Source organism: Nothobranchius furzeri, chromosome 3 (assembly GCF_043380555.1).
Source record: "Nothobranchius furzeri strain GRZ-AD chromosome 3, NfurGRZ-RIMD1, whole genome shotgun sequence".
Classification (NCBI taxonomy): Eukaryota; Metazoa; Chordata; class Actinopteri; order Cyprinodontiformes; family Nothobranchiidae; genus Nothobranchius; species Nothobranchius furzeri.
Window position 1 is genome coordinate 4,809,982 of NC_091743.1, and position 18,830 is coordinate 4,828,811.

An 18,830-nucleotide genomic window follows, 5' to 3' on the forward strand; every position below is an offset into this window, starting at 1 on the left:
CAGAAGTGGTTAAAATCTTGGGTGTCACTCATGTTACGTCAAGTTCTTACCATCCTGAGAGCCAGGGAGCTTTGGAACGTTTCCATCAAACTCTTAAATCAATGTTGTGCAAACACTGCCAGAGTTCTCAGAAGGATTGGGATGATAGTGTCCCACTTCTGTTATTTGCTGTTCGTGAAGCAGTTCAAGAGTCACTGGGTTTCAGCCCAGCGCAGTTGGTATTTGGACATGACGTAAGGGGTCCTTTGAAGGTTCTGAAAGACCAGTTGACTTTGCCAGAGAGGACTACTAAGACCATCCCAGAATATGTAGTTAAACTAAAAGATAAACTCCAGAAGGTTCGTGCTTTAGCCGAAAGTGCTCTGGCTTCATCTCAAAAGAGAATGAAGCAACGTTATGACAAAAATGCAGTCGTACATTTGTTTAACCCAGGTGATAAAGTCCTTGTCTTATTAACTGTTCTTGGTTCTGCACTCTCCACCAAATTTGCAGGTCCATATGTCATCAGAGAAAAACTCAGTGACACCAACTACACTGTCAAAACTCCTGATCGCAAGCGGCGAGTAAGGTTATGTCATGTGAACATGATAAAACCGTACTGTTCCAGAGAACCTGACCCGGTGGGGTCCACGGCGAAGGGGGAGGAATCCGTCTCTGCGGTGGCACCAGTGGTAACAGTGGAATCCCTCAGAGTTGACGAAAGTGATGGTTTGGTGGAACCGACCCTTATGAAACATGGGGCCAGACTTGCTAATACAGAGGTGTTGGCTAATCTTTCTGAGTATCTTTCTCACCTTTCAGATGACCAGCGGAGGGACGTGGAAAAACTCATTTATGAGTTCCCTACACTTTTTGCTGATGTTCCTTCACAAACTGACCTTGTCTTTCATGACATTGTTCTGGTGGATCCAAAACCCATCAAGCAGAGTGCTTACCGGGTTAACCCTGTAAAAAAAAGAGCTGATGAAGAAAGGGGTAGAGTATCTCATTGAAAATGGATTAGCAGTTTCAAGTAATAGTCCATGGAGTTCTCCTTGCCTGTTGGATATGAAACCCGATCGAAGTCCAAGATTCTGTACGGATTTTCGAAAAGTGAATGCTGTCACTGTGCCTGATGCACATCCTCTGCCTCGCATTGATGACTGCATCGATGAAATCGGTCCTGCTACCTACGTTAGTAAACTGGATATGTTGAAAGGTTACTGGCAGATCCCATTAACTGAAAGAGCTTCTGATGCAGTAGCGGTTTTAGGCACGGGCAGACAGGGCAGTTGCCCGGGGCGGCATTTTTTCATGACACAAAAGGGGCGCACAAGCGCTGAGTAAAAAAAAAAAAAGGAAATCTGCGCCGCACCGAGGTTTTCTATTATCTGACAGTGTCTGGATTGGAAACAGCAAGTTGGCGCCCCCTGCAGCTGCAGACGCTCCTGCTGACTGAGAACGTTCACGTGCACCGTGTGTCTATGAAGAACAGGAAGGGGAGGGGTGCGGCGGGGGAATTCACCTCTGCGTCTTTCCCAAATGAAATGAGCGTGCAGGGGCTGAATCAACTGTATTAACGTGGCTAAAGTCAATCACATCTTAACGTTCTTCCATATTTCATTCATAATATCATAAAGACAGGCCTATCATTCTTTCAGGTTTCTCTGAATTGTGTGAAATGGCCGAATAAAAAAAGGAAAAACAAAACGATTTTGTGGTCATCCCCACATCATGGTCAAATAGTTTAGTCCTGACTAAAGGAAACTTACTGAGTCAGGAGCCAAACAGAAGAGATGAACATAAAAAGGCTAAAACCACCAGGTGCCCCATTCAGGGGGAAAAAAAGAAAAAAGAGGAGAAAGATAAAGGTATGTAGCTCTCATGATGCATGTTTTCAATTTTTTGAACCAGTTAACTGGGATTTTAACGGTTAAATGCGGTCAACTAATTGCTAACAGAGCTAATAGGGCTGAAATATTGAAACGAATATTCAAATGGTTCGAAAAAAGTCCTTGAATCGTTTTTTACTGATTCAAACTAGGATTTGTTAAATGCTCACTGCAGCCTGTGGCCTGCCTGAACAACAACAAACACATGTTGATCATGTTCACATAATAATAAATAAAACAACTCTACAAGCAGAAGAAAACTCCCCAGTCACCACTAACTATCCTGTTTATTTATTGCAGATGGCTGCACTGATTATTTTTTACATGATTTGTTCTGTAAAAGTTGGCATTTTTGGTAGTCTACAGTTTTTATGTCAGTTTAAATTACAATTTCAGGGGCAATTCTAAAATATTATGGATCATGAGATCTATTGGAGATCTACCCAACTTTTGGACTGCTCTGCCAGTCACTGTGGCTCAAGCTGAGAGGAGCTTTTCAAAACTTGATCAAGTCATACCTGAGGTCACCTATGTTTCAGGGGCGGCTCACTAACCTGGCTCTGATTAGTATCAATCACTCAGTAGGGGAGCAGATTTCATGTGATGACATTATTGATGACGTTGCATCAAGGTTAGGTTTTAATTTTAGTTTGTGTTTTCTGTTCTAAGTGCAATGCTGTAGTGATTATCTTTAGTTTGTTATATGTGAAATATTTTTGCTATTTAGAATATTTATTATCTATTATGTTCATATATTCTTAATATTTAGTTATTGTTTGTTTTTGTATATTTGATTCTATATATTTTGATACAGTATATAATGTATAGTGCTTTACATTCTGACAACTTCATAGTAATTAATGTAAATATGTGCAACTTAGAAAAATGAATGTTCAATAGTCGTTCTAATAAACATGCCTGTTTGTAGAAAACATGCGTGTGTTCATGCAGGTGGGGTGGTGTGGTGGTGGTGGTGGGGCGGTTGGGGGGGGGGGGGGGGCGCTCAAAGGGGGCCTCGCCCGGGGAGTAATTCGATGTAGAACCGCCACTGTTCTGATGTTTCTGCTTTTGTAACACCTGATCACTTTCTTCAATACACAGTGATGCCTTTTGGATTATGTAATGCTCCATCTACCTTCCAGAGGCTTGTGAACCTACTACTGAGAGAGGTGCAAAACTGTTGAGCGTATCTAGATGACATCGTGGTGTATTCCGACGACTGGACGAGACACGTTGCAACCTTGAGGGAGGTATTTCAACGTTTATCGCACGCCAACTTGACTCTCAACCTTGCCAAATGTGAGTTTGGTAAATGAACTATCCTTTACCTTGGTCAGAGGGTGGGAGGAGGATGTGTCTGTCCTGAAGATGCTAAGATCCAAGTGATTAATGCTTTCCCTGTTCCAAAATGCAGAAAAGAACTCCGCCGATTTTTTGTATGATAGGTTACTATCGCAGGTTTTGTAAAAACTCATCTGTAGCATCTCCGTTAACAGCCTTAACCAGTCCGTTACAACATTTTGCTTGGTCTGATGAGTGTCAGCAGTCTTTCGAGCATCTCAAAGCCATGCTCTGTTGTACTCCGGTGTTGTCTGCTCCAAATTTCTCTTTACCCTTTAAGATCTAGGTTGATGCCAGCGCAGTAGGTGCCGGAGCTGTACTTCTGCAAGAGGATGTGCAGGGAATTGACCATCCTGTGAGTTATTTTTCTAGAAAGTTCAATACTCACCAAGTTAAGTATTCTACTATAGAAAAGGAAACCCTTGCACTGTTACTGGCCTGACTGACCTCACTTTGAGGTCTGTGTTGGTTCGAGTTCTGAACCTGTTAAAGTTTTCACTGATCATAATCCTCTAGTGTTTCTCTCCAGGATGTTTAACTAGAACCACCGCCTTCCAATCCAATCCAATCCAATTTTATTTATAAAGCGCATTCACAAGGCATTACAACCAAACAAGGCGCTGTACACTAAAAATGTTGGTTAATTAAACCGGCATTATACAAACATGTCGAACACAGATAAAAGATAAAAAGGAAATACAACAAAATTCCCAAAAATAACAGCTAAAAATCATTAAGACACAGGGTGAAGTAAAAATAGAAAAAAAAACATTTTACAAAGAACCTCAATAATATGGAAGTCGATAATTGTGGAGTCAGTTTATAAACAGTGCAGATGTCAGTGAGGTTCATAATTATGTTGTATAAGCTAGGTTGAAGTAGTGAGTTTTCAGGCGTGATTTAAAAATGCTAGCTGTTGGTGCTAGCCTCACTAGCAGTGGTAATGCGTTCCACAGCTTCGGTGCACAGACAGAGAAAGCCCTCTCTCCACGGCTTTTTAAACGAGCATTGGGAACAGCTAGGAGGAGCTTATCTTCAGACCTGAGAGCACGCGGCGGGTTGTAGTAATGGACAAGTTCACACAGATATGGAGGAGCTTGATGGTTCAAGGATTTGTAAGTGAGAAGCATAATTTTGAAGTTTATCCTGAACTGCACGGGCAACCAGTGGAGAGATTTCAGAATTGGAGAAATGTGTTGTCTTCTGTCAGCTCCAGTCAGCAACCTAGCTGCTGAATTCTGGACCAGCTGAAGTCTAGAAAGAGCTGCTTTACTGATGCCATATAAGCAGGAGTTGGAGTAATCCAGCCTTGAGGTGATAAAAGTGTGGACCACCAATTTAAGAAGACGGACACTCAGGATGTGCTTTAGTTTTGAGATGCGTCTTAGTTGGTAAAAACATGATTTAACTGTGTTATTGACCTGGGCATCCATCTTCAGAGCCTGGTCCATTTTTACTCCAAGGTTGGAGATTACAGAGGATACATTAGGTGAGAGATAGTTGAGGTCAGGTTGTTGAGTTGCCGTGGTACTGTTAGGCCTGAAAACGATTAAGTCAGTTTTGGAGTCATTGAGATGGAGGAAGTTGTCAGCTAGCCATTGCTTGACCTCAAGGATACAATCAGACAGAACTTGCGTTGACTGAGTTGGCCTAAATGAGCCCAACGCCTTATGCGTTGGGCTTTGATCATTCAAGAATACAACCTGGAGATCCATCACAAAAGGGGTTCAGAAAATGTGTTGGATGACGCTTTTTCTCGTGCAACTTAACTAAAGTAATTGATTCAAACGGTGTTTGAACTTTAAAGGGTGGAGGTGTTACGTGCAAAGCGCTTTTGCTGGCAGTTTCTATAGCTGTTTTCTTTTCCAGGTTCAAGTTGCCCGATACACTGAGGTGAACCTTCCCTTTTTGTCGGTGATTGGCTGCTGTGTACCTGGTTGCCCAATCAGCTGTGGAGCCTGCCTTTAAATAGCCTACACCTGGTGGACATGGCGCCCATTTTGTTTTGATCCTGCCTTTGAGCCCAGAGCTTTTTTGTCCCTGCTCTTTAGTTGTGAAGTTGAAGCTGAAGTCCTTTTAAAGCTGGTTGCCAGGTATGTGGTGGGAAGGTTGTGGACCAGGTAAGATGGGGTACCCTGTACATCTGCACACGTAGTATCTGGATGTCTAAAAACACTAGGGAAGCGTGGGTAGTACCTCCCTTGTACTGGTTTTAGAACGCCATTTTTGTAGATAAGTAAGTTAGGTTTTTCTTTCTCTTTTTTTTCTTAAGTTTAAGAGTTCAGTTAGGGTGTGTTTTGTTTTATTTATTTCATTTATTTGGTCAACACACAGGTCCCTTCTTTTCCCCCACATTTCTTTTTTTATCTTCAGCAAATAAACTTTTTGCTCTTTAGCAGAACGGCCTCCTCCATTATTGTGACTGTCACGTTGCTTCCCCCACACCCTAGACTGGGGGGGGGGGGGGGGGGGGGGGGAATGTAACATGGGTCATAACATTTTACTTTTGAAATTATCAGCATATGGCTTTTACAAGACTGCTATTCATTTTATGAGCAGACACTTGTGTAATAGAAAACAATGTGTTATATTTAATGGTAGTCTGTCAAACACTGGCACTCTTGTGTGGGATTCCCCAAGGGAGTTGCTTGGGTCCTTTATTATACAGTATATTTGTAAATGATATATCTTTTGCATGCAGTGAAGCGCACATGACTGTATATGTGGATGATACGACCATATCTGTTTCAGCTTCAAGTTTAGATCAGGTCAATGTTATGCTTCAACAGGAGTTAAAGTCCATCTCTGAGTGGGTAGAGGGAAATAAGCTAAAATTGAATATATTGAAAACCAAGTGTATGCTATTAGGCTCTAGGAATTTAATAAGAAAAAACCACAAGTTAGACATTTATTTACGGGGACTAGGGCTGCTCAATTAATCGAATTTTAATCACAATTACGATCTGAGTTTTGAACGATTATACAAACAAAACAAGCCGATTATTTGCTCCTCCCACTTGCGCTGCCCTGAGTTGCAAATGAAGCGCTCCTCCCACAGTGTTGCCAACTTAGCGACTTTGACGCTATTGCCAACAGCTTTTCAGACCCCCTGCTTGACTTTTTAAATCTTAAAAGTACCTAGCGAACACCTCAGAAACATCTCTGGTAACTCTTAGCTACTTTCTGGATAACTGTCGCCAACATTTCCTGCAGGTTAGCTCAACACTCTGCCTGCGCTACGGACCGTTCTTCAGGACTTTAGGAAAGGGAATGATGCAGTGATGTGTCTGTCAGTCGCTAAAGAAACGGCTCTCAGAGCCGGCTCCTTGTTAGAGTAACCAGAGTGAGTGACACACACACCGCACCTGCAGGCTCCTGAGCTGCTAAAAACGGCTAAACACACGTGCAGCTTGCTCCTGATTGCTGTGAGACCGGGTTGGGGGGAGGGTGTGTGTGTGTGTGTGTGTGTGTGTGTGTGTGTGTGGCTGTGGTTGGGACAATTATTACATCAACCAGGGCCAGATTAACACTTTGTTGTTCCCTGGGCAACAATATTCAAGGGCCCCCATCGTCACGACCCAAGGATCACCATAATGTGGTCACATACAGAATATTTTACTGTAATATGCAGTAAATATACTCAATATTTGAACTCCTGACATCATGTAACCTGCTCAGGGTAACCTTTAACCCACCTCGTATGTACTGACCAATGAGGAGAGGGTCTTAACTTGAGGCCCTCTCTTGTTTGGTCAGTCTGCATGAGACTGACTCTCTACTGCTCTCAACTGACGTTCAGTCGTAGGCAGCGAAGCGTCTCTGTGCAGCGCAAAAGCCCGGGTGGACAGTTTGTTTAATGTAGGGTGATCATATTTCCATTTCCAAAAAAGAGGACAGGGGATCTGTGCCTATGGCGTCACACTATGGCAACGCCACACAAACCACGCTGGGACCCATTTTTTGTAAGAACTAAATTAATATCAGATTCTGCCAATAAAAGGGCTCCAAAAAATTTATATGTAAATATTTTGCATATTTATTGCAAAATCTCATTTTTCTGCTTTAGTGCTGCAACAAGGTTTTATTAATACATTATTATACCTTTTGTTTTACTACAGCATCGGTAAGCTTCCTGTGCACAGATTATTAAGGATGCTTGTTTCAGCTGTGAGATTAGACGATAGGATCAATGAAAAAATAATTTGTCATACACTCCCTGGAAACTTTCCACAATCCACCTACCAGCCACTGGGTGAGCCAGAAGCTCCAGGCCACAGCCCAGCTACCCAAGGGCGTCAGTTTGTTTTCAGAATTGCTGGGGACAATAACCATACACTTGAGTGGGGTTTAAAAATTGCTGGGGACAATAAAGTAGGCTAGCACAGGGGTCGGCGGCTCTGGAACCGCATGCGGCTCTCCCTGTGCTTGTAAAATAATGAATGGATATTTAAATAAAGTGCTTTATATTTTACTGCATTAATTTTACATCTGTATGCCAATTCTAAATGTAAAGATTGTCTGCGTAAACCTGAACAGGTCCAACCCGGTCTTACTGTGAGACCGGGTTGACGCGTCACGCTTGTGCGTAATCATAGGCGCTTCCTGAGCTGAAGGATGTGAGATTCTGGGATTCTCCTCAGACAGGTTCCTGGATGTGTCGCCACATTGGAGACAGGAACAAGCACTATTCAGCCAAAGTTTCATAATCAGGTTTGGCAGTGTGAGTGTCCTGTCACAGTGTCCCGATAGATTATGCGCCCTGGCTACTTGGCCAAGGGTTTGTCCCTTTGGCTGACTGGTTAGAGCGTATGACTCTCACCCGGGAGTCTGGGGATCGAATCGCGCCCGGGCACTCCTTTCATTTGACTGTTTATTTTGATGGATAAACTCAAGGATGTTGCTTGGTTTGAAAGAATTACCCCGACGCACACTGATGCGCATGGATGAGCTGACATTTTAATCGTTAACGCACATCGTGGAGGTAAAATATTCCCATCAGAGCTTTATACTGGACACTGTGTTCAGCGTGGCTCGGAGCGCCCACGGTGGACAGTGAGCTGAAGATCTGGGGTTCGCAGCGCAGCGCTGAACCGGCGCATGCGATAAGATTTCCTCCCACTGAAACAGTCTGGAAACCCGGTCTCTCTGAGTGATGTCACTTGGAAAAATGTTCTTTTTATGAAATTATGAAACTTTGGCTGAACAGCGCTTGTTCCCGTATGGAGACGCATGACGCGTAGAGACATTTGATTACGCACAAAGTTTATGTGGAGCAGAAGCGGTCGGGCCACGGCAGGTGAAACGTTCCTAGCCTACATGAAGTGAAACTGTTTAATTGTAACATTAATGTGTTACTGGACACGCTGGTCTGGTTGGTTAGACCAGTGTTTGAAGTGGAAAGCACACGCACGCACGCACGCACACACACACACACACCAAATAAAATAATGCTGATAGCGTGGACTAGAAGACAGGTGATGGTTTACGTATTTAAATGATGATCAGGCTGTAAAATGTAATCTCCATCCACATCCAGACACAATTATCCTCTATTCTTTCTCTATTTGCTCTGCTCTTGTCTGGGCTGACGTAGCTGATGGTGCGCGCGGCACGCCTAGCTAGCGGCTGATGCACATTTTACGCATTTGGAGAGGTGGGCTGGATCCTTTGCTTTTACTGGAAGATGGTCCACTTAACGCACGGGTGTAGACTACATATTAATGACAAATGAATGAAAATTAAATTGTGAGTTTTTACTTCATATTTTATAAATAAAAAGGATGGGGGAACACATTTATTACGTCTTTTTAAACTAAATTTTCTAGCGCGACCTCCTGCTTCACTTAAGTCACTGCTTATTAAGGTCCGTCCAAAATTACCGTGGGAAATGGGTAATAATGGCTCTTTGATGGGAACAGGTTGCCGACCCCTGGTATAAGATCTGAGCTGGTAAAACAAAAATCCTCATCAGCAGGCGTTTTTGAAAGTGGGGGGGACACAGCTGCCAATCACAAATTTTGCCGGGGACATGTCCCCGGCGTCCCCGGTTAAAATGACGCCTATGCACCTACCAGCCACTGGGTGAGCCAGAAGCTCCAGGCCACAGTCCAGCTACCAGCCACTTGGTGAGCCAGAAGCTCCTTTCCACAATCCATCTACCAGCCACTTGGTGAGCCAGAAGCTCCAGGCCACAATCCACCTACCAGCCACTTGGTGAGCCAGAAGCTCCAGGCCACAGTCCAGCTACCAGCCACTTGGTGAGCCAGAAGCTCCAGGCCACAATCCACCTACCAGCCACTGGGTGAGCCAGAAGCTCCAGGCCACAGTCCACCTACCAGCCACTGGGTGAGCCAGAAGCTCCAGGCCACAATCCACCTACCAGCCACTGGGAGAGCCAGAAGCTCCAGGCCACAGTCCACCTACCAGCCACTGGGTGAGCCAGAAGCTCCAGGCCACAGTCCACCTACCAGCCACTGGGTGAGCCAGAAACTCCAGGCCACAGTCCAGCTACCAGCCACTGGGTGAGCCAGAAGCTCCAGGCCACAATCCACCTACCAGCCACTGGGTGAGCCAGAAGCTCCAGGCCACAATCCACCTACCAGCCACTTGGTGAGCCAGAAGCTCCAGGCCACAATCCACCTACCAGCCACTGGGTGAGCCAGAAGCTCCAGGCCACAGTCCACCTACCAGCCACTGGGTGAGCCAGAAGCTCCAGGCCACAGTCCACCTACCAGCCACTGGGTGAGCCAGAAGCTCCAGGCCACAGTCCACCTACCAGCCACTTGGTGAGCCAGAAACTCCAGGCCACAGTCCACCTACCAGCCACTGGGTGAGCCAGAAGCTCCAGGCCACAATCCACCTACCAGCCACTGGGTGAGCCAGAAGCTCCAGGCCACAGTCCACCTACCAGCCACTGGGTGAGCCAGAAGCTCCAGGCCACAGTCCAGCTACCAGCCACTGGGTGAGCCAGTAGCTCCAGGTCACAGTCCAGCTACCAGCCAGGGCAAGAGGTTTTTTGGGCTATACCAGGTGCCAGCTTGGTCCAACCTGGGGGCCAAAGAAAGGAATCACAGCTGAAGAAGGAGATGACATTAAAAAATCCCTGGAATTTATGACAGAGGAAATTTCTACTATCAGAAAGCAGCAGATTACCATTTTGAACTTTATGGAGGAAGTAAAGACTCCCCGCCTGCAGAATGCTGAAAAAGACAAGCGTCTGTTGTTGTTAGAGACAAAAGTGGCGGAATTGGAGCAGTACACCAGACTAAATGATGTCATTGTCAGCGGTTTACGGATTAAACCCCAAACATACGCCCGAGCAGTAGCTAATACCAATGATGGTCAACAGCCTGATGAGGAAGAAAATACTTCTGTGGAACAACAGGTGGTAACCTTCCTCAAGACGAAGGCTGTTGAAGTGGACTCGTGCAACATTGAAGCATGTCACCTGCTGTCTCGAAGGAGTAACAGTGAAAAACAAGCTGTGATAATAAGATTTGCCAATAGGAAGCACAAAATGGCTCTCATCAAACAAGGTAAAAAGCTGAAAGGAACCAATGTCTACATGAACGATCATCTCACAAAACAGAACGCAGATATTGCAAGAAAGGCTAGATACCTCAAAAAAGAAGGAAAAATTCAACATACATGGACTTCAAACTGTAAAATATATATCAAACTGAAGGGAACTCCCGAACAAGCGAAGGTGTTGCATATCAGGAGTATGGAGGAGTTGGACAAGTATTAAACCAATGGAGGTATGATGACATACAAACTGAGATAAATCTTACGGTGGACTCACAATCAACTGATTCAATAGTTACTAATTCTGATCATGTTAATCTGGATAGTCAGGATACAGATTTTAAGATTTTTCAGTACACTGAATACAATTTTATGGACATGGAAAGTGACTTGGATCCGGAAAATAATTTTCTTTCAAGGATCTCTTGTTGTAGCAAGTATTACTCAGATGATCGGTTTAACCAGCTTATAAAGGCTGAGGACAAGTTTTCCATAATTCACTTTAATAGTAGGAGTATTTATGCAAATTTTCAGAAATCAGAAACATGGCGGAAGGATGATTGTGACCTTAGCTTTGAATTGGATGGCTATGAAGCCAGTTATATTAACCCTCTGATGCATGAATTATGAGATCTTCAACCATGATTTTTTAAACAATTTTTTTCATTCATCTTTAGGTGTGAATGAAATAAATTTCAACAAACATTTTTTGTAACATTTTGTTAATTTACATATAATTTATTACATGTCCATTTCAGTGGACAGCGTGCATTCTGAACATGAAATATGTTGGCTTGACTTACTGAAGTCCAAATGGAGGGGCTCAAATGCAATAAAGTCTTCAACAGCTGTGCTTAATAGCAAAAATAAAGAAATAACAATTTTGAGTACCTGTCCACTGTAGTGACCATTATGCATCAAAGGGTTAATAGACAAAATGAGTGGAGGAGTTGCACTATATGTTGATAACAATTTAAATTACAAAGTTGTAAAAAAAATGTCATTTTCAGTTGATAATTTATTAGAGTGTATATCTATAGAAATATCAAAGTCTAATATGAAAAACATTGTTGTCAGTTGTGTATACAGGGCACCTGGGTCTGCTATGCATGCCTTTTTAAAGTGGCTTGAAGGAACCAATTCAACACTTCAGAAGACAATCTTCATTTGTGGTGACTTTAACATTGATCTCCTAAATCCTAACAAATTGAAGCGAATAGATGAATTTATTAATGCAGCATATAGTTTAAGCCTTTACCCGACAATTACTAAACCGACTAGAGTAACTTCACACTGTGCAACATTAATTGATAATATATACTAACAAATAACATAGAGAATAATATAATAAGTGATCTCTTAGTTAATGATATTACTGACCACTTACCCATTTTTATAATTTATGATGATAATTATAGGAATAATGATCCAGATAATAGTATAAGGTACAGATGTATACGAACAGTTAATACAACTAATGCCTTGAAGAACGAATTGATAAGACAGACATGGGAGGAAGTGTACCAGCAAACTGATGTTGACAAGGCTTATGAGACCTTTGTAAGAATATTTATTTCATTGTATGATAAGAATTGTCCCTTAACAAAATAGAAGCTCAAACAAAAGGGATAATCAACCATGGATGACGATGGGGATAAAGTGTGCCCTCAAAAAGAAAAATAATTTGTACAGGTTGTTTATGAATAAAAAAACTCCAGAAGCTGAACATCAATATAAAATATAAGAATAAGCTTACCAATATAATAAGAAAATGTAAAAAGGAGTATTATTATAAAAGTTTGAATAATGCTAAACATGATATTAGAGAAGTGTGGAAAATATTAAATAATGTAGTTCGACCAAATTTAGGTCATGATAAATATTTTGTTGAAAACAGTATTGTAAAACATGATTATGGTGATGTGGCTGATAGCTTTAATAAATTCTTTGTAAATATAGGGCCGTCATTGGCAGAAAACATATCTAGCTCTTCAAACATCGCATACACCATTCTTAAAAAAAATCAAACCTAATCCTCATTCCATGTTTCTTTCAGCTGTAGAGGAACAAGAAACAATACAAATTGTAAAAACATGTAAAGGTAAAACATCAACTGACAATCATGGCATTGACATGATGACAGTAAAAAAGGTGATAGGAGGAATTTCAAAACCACTTGCATATATTTGCAATTTGTCTTTTCAATCAGGTGTATTCCCAAAATTAATGAAAGTTGCAAAAGTTATACCAATATATAAAACTGGGGATAAGCATCAATTTACGAACTATTGGCCAATTTCATTGCTTCCACAATTTTCCAAGATTCTTGAAAAATTGTTTAATAATCGACTCGAAATATTTTTGGATAAATACAAGATAATATCAGACTGTCAGTATGGATTTAGACTGAATAGTTCAACATCACTAGCTCTGGTGCATTCTGTGGAAGAAATTACAACGTCAATTGATCAGAAGAAACATGTTCTAGGGATATTTATTGATTTAAAAAGGCTTTTGATACGGTTAATCATAAAATGTTACTTGAAAAGGTAGAGAGGTATGGGACTAGGGGTGTAGTGTTGAGCTGGTTGACAAGCTATCTACAACAGAGGAGACAGTTTGTGAAATTTGGAGAATGTTCATCTTCATGGTTGGACATTGTTTGTGGAGTACCACAGGGGTCTGTGTTGGGTCCAAAATTATTTTTATTATATATTAATGATTTGAGTAATGTAACAAATACACTGACATTTGTTTTGTTTGCCGATGATACCACTATTTTCTGTGCAGGAGATAATATTAGCAAGTTAGAAAGGATGGTCCAAATTGAAATGTGCGTCATTAAAGAGTGGTTTATTGAAAATAAGCTCACATTAAATATAGCAAAAACAAAATGTATGCTGTTTGGTATGGCTAATAAAACTGAGGTTAAGCTGCAAATAGATGGATGTGAAATTGAGCAAGTAACAGAACATAAGTTCCTTGCAATAATAATTGATAATAAATTAAGTTGGAAACCACAAATTAAACATGTATATAATAAGGTTGTGAGAAGCATCTACATTATGAATAAAGCTCGGCAGTACTTGGATTATAAATCACTCCATGTCCTTTATTAGTCATTGATTTATCCCTACCTTATTTACTGTGTAGAGGTATGGGGTAACACTTATAAAACATCTATTGTACCCTTGTCTATCATACAGAAAAGAGCCCTGAGAGTCATTCACAATGTTAGATTTAGAGAACACACTAATCCGTTATTTATATATTCTAAAATACTAAAATTTAAAGATTTACTTCAACTATATACAGCGACATTCATGTTTAAAGTGCATAGGAAATTATTGCCAAATATACTAATCAATTACATGGAGGAGGAGGAAAAGTTGTAAGGGCGTTGCATTTGATTGTAATTGTCTATTGTTGGTGAACTGGGAGCAGTGAACATGGGGGGAGGGGGGGGGGGGGGGTGAAACATAAGAAAATGTAAATTTTGTTTGTGTGATTGAGGATAAAACATGTTATAGGAAAATGGCATTGACACTCAGTGTAGGGAAAATATATAAATTTTTTGTTTTATCTTTCTTGAAATTTGATTTGGGGGGGATTATATAAGCTACCAGAGCTTCGTTCCCTTCCCATTGAACATGTTCTACACACACATATATATATATATATATATATATATATATATATATATATATATATATATATATATATATATATATATATATATGTGGGTTTCTTTTTGGATACTTTTTGAATGCTTTGGGTTGTCTATTGATTTGCATGCATGTTCAATAAAGAAAGAAAGAAAAAAACTTTCAGAGAATCCACAAATAGTGGCTTTCAAATGGTTTTGTTACTTTTTGCAAGTTTAGAAAAGCAGCAGACAGCGTGTCTGATCATTTAGTTTTTCATCTGATAATATTAGAACATGTCAGTAATGTCTGAGGGGCTTTTATAAACACTGTATAACTAACACTCCTGGAGAGGGTATGGATTACACAGAGGCTTCTGGGGAGCCCAGTTATAGCGGTGGGGGGTGTTCTGTTTTACCTTGGCCCCCAAAATGCCTTGAAACGGCCCTGGCTGTATGACTGAGTTTTGAAGGTGATCTGAATTGTATCAGATGTATAAATATGACACGTGTATAACTTGTTGTTTTATACAGGTAAAAACGTGTAGTGGAGATAAATCTACCTACATTTTTACTTTGTTTTCTTGTTTTTATTGAACTATTTTCCTGTCCTGTCTGTCTCTCATCTTCCTGCATCTCCTCTAAACTCTCCAGAAAAACTGCTGCCTGGATTCTTACCTTTTCACCTCATCAGTTACTTCTGAGCAGATCAAAGGGATCTCCTGACCACAAAGTGGAGAGCGCGTTTCGATGCTGCGTCAGTGAGGTGACATCACCGCAGCACAGGTGATGAGCTCCGCAGTAGCAGAGCCCTTCAGGCACAAATAAGACAGAAAATAGAGAACATGTGCGGACGTGAACGATCGTGTGCTAATTATAGTTTTCACTTTGAGAATGAACCGTGCGCTGGACGCAGCAGCCTGGAGCGCTGCGCGACAACGATCAGCGCTGTGCCGCTCTCTGTGCTCTCTGCTCAGAAGAGTCCATAAATGATGTAATATAGGTAGAAAACTTTTTTCCAGCTCCCCTGGATGTGTAGGATATCCAGCTCCCCCATAATTCGATCCCTGCTCCTGGATGAAAAGCCGGACATTTTCATCAATACAAGAACCCCCAGTCCGGACGTCCCGGACAGAGAGTGAAAAGTGGACACGTCCGGGGAAAACCGGATGGTCACCCTAGTTTAATATAAAGTGGGAGATTACAGATACAGTATTTTGCTCGTGCCCTTGCTGCCCTGGGCCCTTTAGAGCTCGTGGGCCCTGGGCAATTGCCCAGTTGCCTGTATGGTTAATCTGGCCTTGACATTAACTGATGGACCTGTAAATAAATAGTTTATAAATAAGGTAGAAATAAGTTCCTCACGCTGATAAATAATAACTAATCTCTCTGAGGACACGGTGCTAGTGCACTCTCCTACAGCACCTTGACACGACTCAATAAATGTTATACAACATTTTGTGGACATCAATTTATTTGCATTTATTTGTTATAAATGCCACTGTATAATTCTTGCTGTCAGTATTTGCAAGATACTGGTATTTGGGTCTGTACTGGTTAGACTTAAATGAGTTAAACCAAGCTCTATAGCCCTTGGGTCATAGACTATGAGCTATAAGTATATTGGTCTTTTTATACTGGGAATCAGGAGTTATTTTAGTGATCATCTTCTTTCTTGTTTATTTTTGTCCTGATTGTGCCCTGAGCAATTTGATGACTGAATAAAAACAAATAAAATCAACATAAATTGAAAAATCATCTCAAATAATCGAGATCTCAATTTCAGTCACAATAATTGTGATTATTACCTTTGCCATAATCCAGCAGCCCTAACAGGGACAACAAATTGAACAAGTAAAAAAGACCAAACTACTGGGCATAACATTAGATCAAACAATGTCATGGACTACACATATTGACAATATTGTAAAGAGAATGAGTAGGAGCATTTATGTAATTAGGAGCTGTTATGCACTGCGTCCGTGGATGGAGTGATTGTTTTTTTGTTGTTACCGGGGACTTCACACAACGTCGGGTCCACGGAAGGGCAGAGAGGGAAAAGAGTGGGGACTGACATGTGCTCCTGCTGCAAGAAGCGCTGGGGTTGCTAGGGCAACGGCGGGAGATTTTCCGTCTGTCCAGACAAACCTTATGCGTCAGTCTGAAGCCTGCCCTGGAAAGAATGGACACGACGTACCTCTGCTGTAGCTGTAGATGTAGCAGATTTCAGCTGATGTGTGCTTCCTGACCTCAGTGACATAAAGCTACAGTCATCTGGCTGTCATCAGGCTAAGGTGAGACCCCTACAGAGCCAAAGGTAAAAGGTCGAAGTGACTTTTTTAAGCAAATGCCTTGGATTCACAACAGGAGAGTCCATGCACAAAAACCTTTTCCCCTAACCCTAATACAGGTACATGTATAGACATACATAGGCAGTAAACTCCTATTGTAACCTTCAACCACTAAAAACCACCAACAAAAATGAAAAACTTGGGTTCCAGAGCTATGCAGCATACTGTAAGGGACACAGACATACTATGTAAATGTGGTATTGCACAGGTATTGAACACATACTGACACAGTAAACTACAGAATCCCTTTCAAAGTACTTCTACTAGTTTATAAATCACTCAATGGCATGAGACCACAGAACATGTCAGATCTTCTTCAGGTATCTACGCCCAGCAGGGCTTTGAGATCCTTCGAAACAGTCAGCTGGTAGAACCGGGTCAGAACCAAACAGGGTGAAGCTGCTTTTAGCTACTATGCTGCCCAACTCTAGTGAATTTTAAATCAAAATGAATAACCTTCATGTATTCATCAGCCTGTGAATGAATGTTCTTATACTGCACCTTCTGCACTGTAACTGCTCACCCTTTAACTTTGTCTTTTTATTATTCTTACAGCTAATTTTATGTGTATTTTAATCTTAACGTTAAAATCTGTTGTTTAATGTTGGGCTGATTTGAATGTTCTTGCTGATCTTGCTCCTGGAAAGCACATTGAATTCCCTCTGTGTACGAAATGTGCTACAGAAATAAAGCTGCCTTGCCCTGATTAAAGCAGCTATGAACCTGCCTCATAGTGAAACCCTCAGCAGGCCGCTCTGAATCACCTATCCAAAGGGACTGGGAGTAGAACAGAACGTGTCTGAATCTGCATGTGTGCTGAAGCTGGTGTGTGTTCGGAGTCAGGAGGCATACCCTGTACCTGGTCTAAAGCCACATTTAAAGTTCTCTCTCAGCTCCGCGAGGGAGACACACATACGTTGATGAAGACGTTTTAACTTAGACTTCACCGGTAGCTGGGGAATGTTGTGAAGCACTTCCCCACCAGAGGGTGTAGCACTATCCTGCCACCATGACAGTCACTCATCCAGCCCCCTAGTGCATTTACTATTGTGTTCACGTTGTTTTAATCTGTTTCAGAGACTTTTTAACACTCATTCTCCTCCAGCTCTTCATGCGATCGGTACCTTTAAGCTCACTGCCGTCCACAAATGAAACGCTTTCTGCGTTTCGTAAGACTTCTTCAGTCACAGGTTAACAAACGCTCAGATTTTGGGACTTTTTATATGAGAAGTTCCTGGATCACTTCTGTGTCAGCCGCTAAATATCTTTTTATTCTTTTGATGGGGCAATAGCAGTGCTGTTGATGAATTTACAGGAAGTGGCATCCTGACCAATCACAAGCTTGCTGTCTCTGTCACTTTTGATGGATAGTTAAAAAGTTGGGCGTGTCTCCGTCACCCTCTGTGAGCCAGTCGGAGACCTCTTGCGCTGACACACAGGGGCGTGTGCCTCTAGTATAAATCAGGCTTGAGTCAGTGTCTGCAGCAGGAGCTAACAGGAAGTGTTTAACTGGCTCTCAGGCCACCGTTTCTTTAAATGAAGCTGAGTTTACGCAACAGCCTGCTGTCATTCAGACATGCAAACTGATCCCAGACCTTCAGAATATCTCTGGTTTCACAGAAACGTGTTTAGGTCTGGCTTTGTTTGGACATGTTTGGTGGTGCTGAAGGAATTCCATCTTTCCATAGTGCAGACAGTAATTCCAGCTGTAAGGGAGCAGTTAGACAACAGCAGCCTGAGAAGGACCAGACATACATGGAAGCAGACCTTTGACTTTGTGTGGTTTAGCAGCAATGTGAATAAAATCAAAACGGTAATTACAGACGTGTTGGTCTGGTGACATTGTGGACTCATTAGTGTAAACATGTGTGGACAGCGTTCACTTTGCTGGTTTTTCTTTTTCACAAATTTCAACACTCTGACCTGTGACCTTCACTCGCTCCGGGATCTTTAACGTTCCATATATTCTTTTGCACACACACACACACACACACACACACACACACACACACACACACACACACACACACACACACACACACACACTTTATAGATTTAAAACTTGAGAAGTTCTTAGACCTCCTGTCTCTCTGCACTGAC

General features: G+C 41.8%; 1 long non-coding RNA gene across 1 annotated transcript; it reads left to right on the top strand.

Annotated features, from left to right (window-relative positions):
* Window positions 1-2,902: 2,902 nt before the first annotated feature.
* LOC139068966 (uncharacterized) lies at window positions 2,903-5,337 on the top strand. The gene is made up of 3 exons (XR_011520197.1): window positions 2,903-3,170; window positions 3,493-3,567; window positions 5,082-5,337. It is a non-coding gene; the product is annotated as an uncharacterized lncRNA (long non-coding RNA).
* The last annotated feature ends 13,493 nt before the right edge of the window (window positions 5,338-18,830 follow it).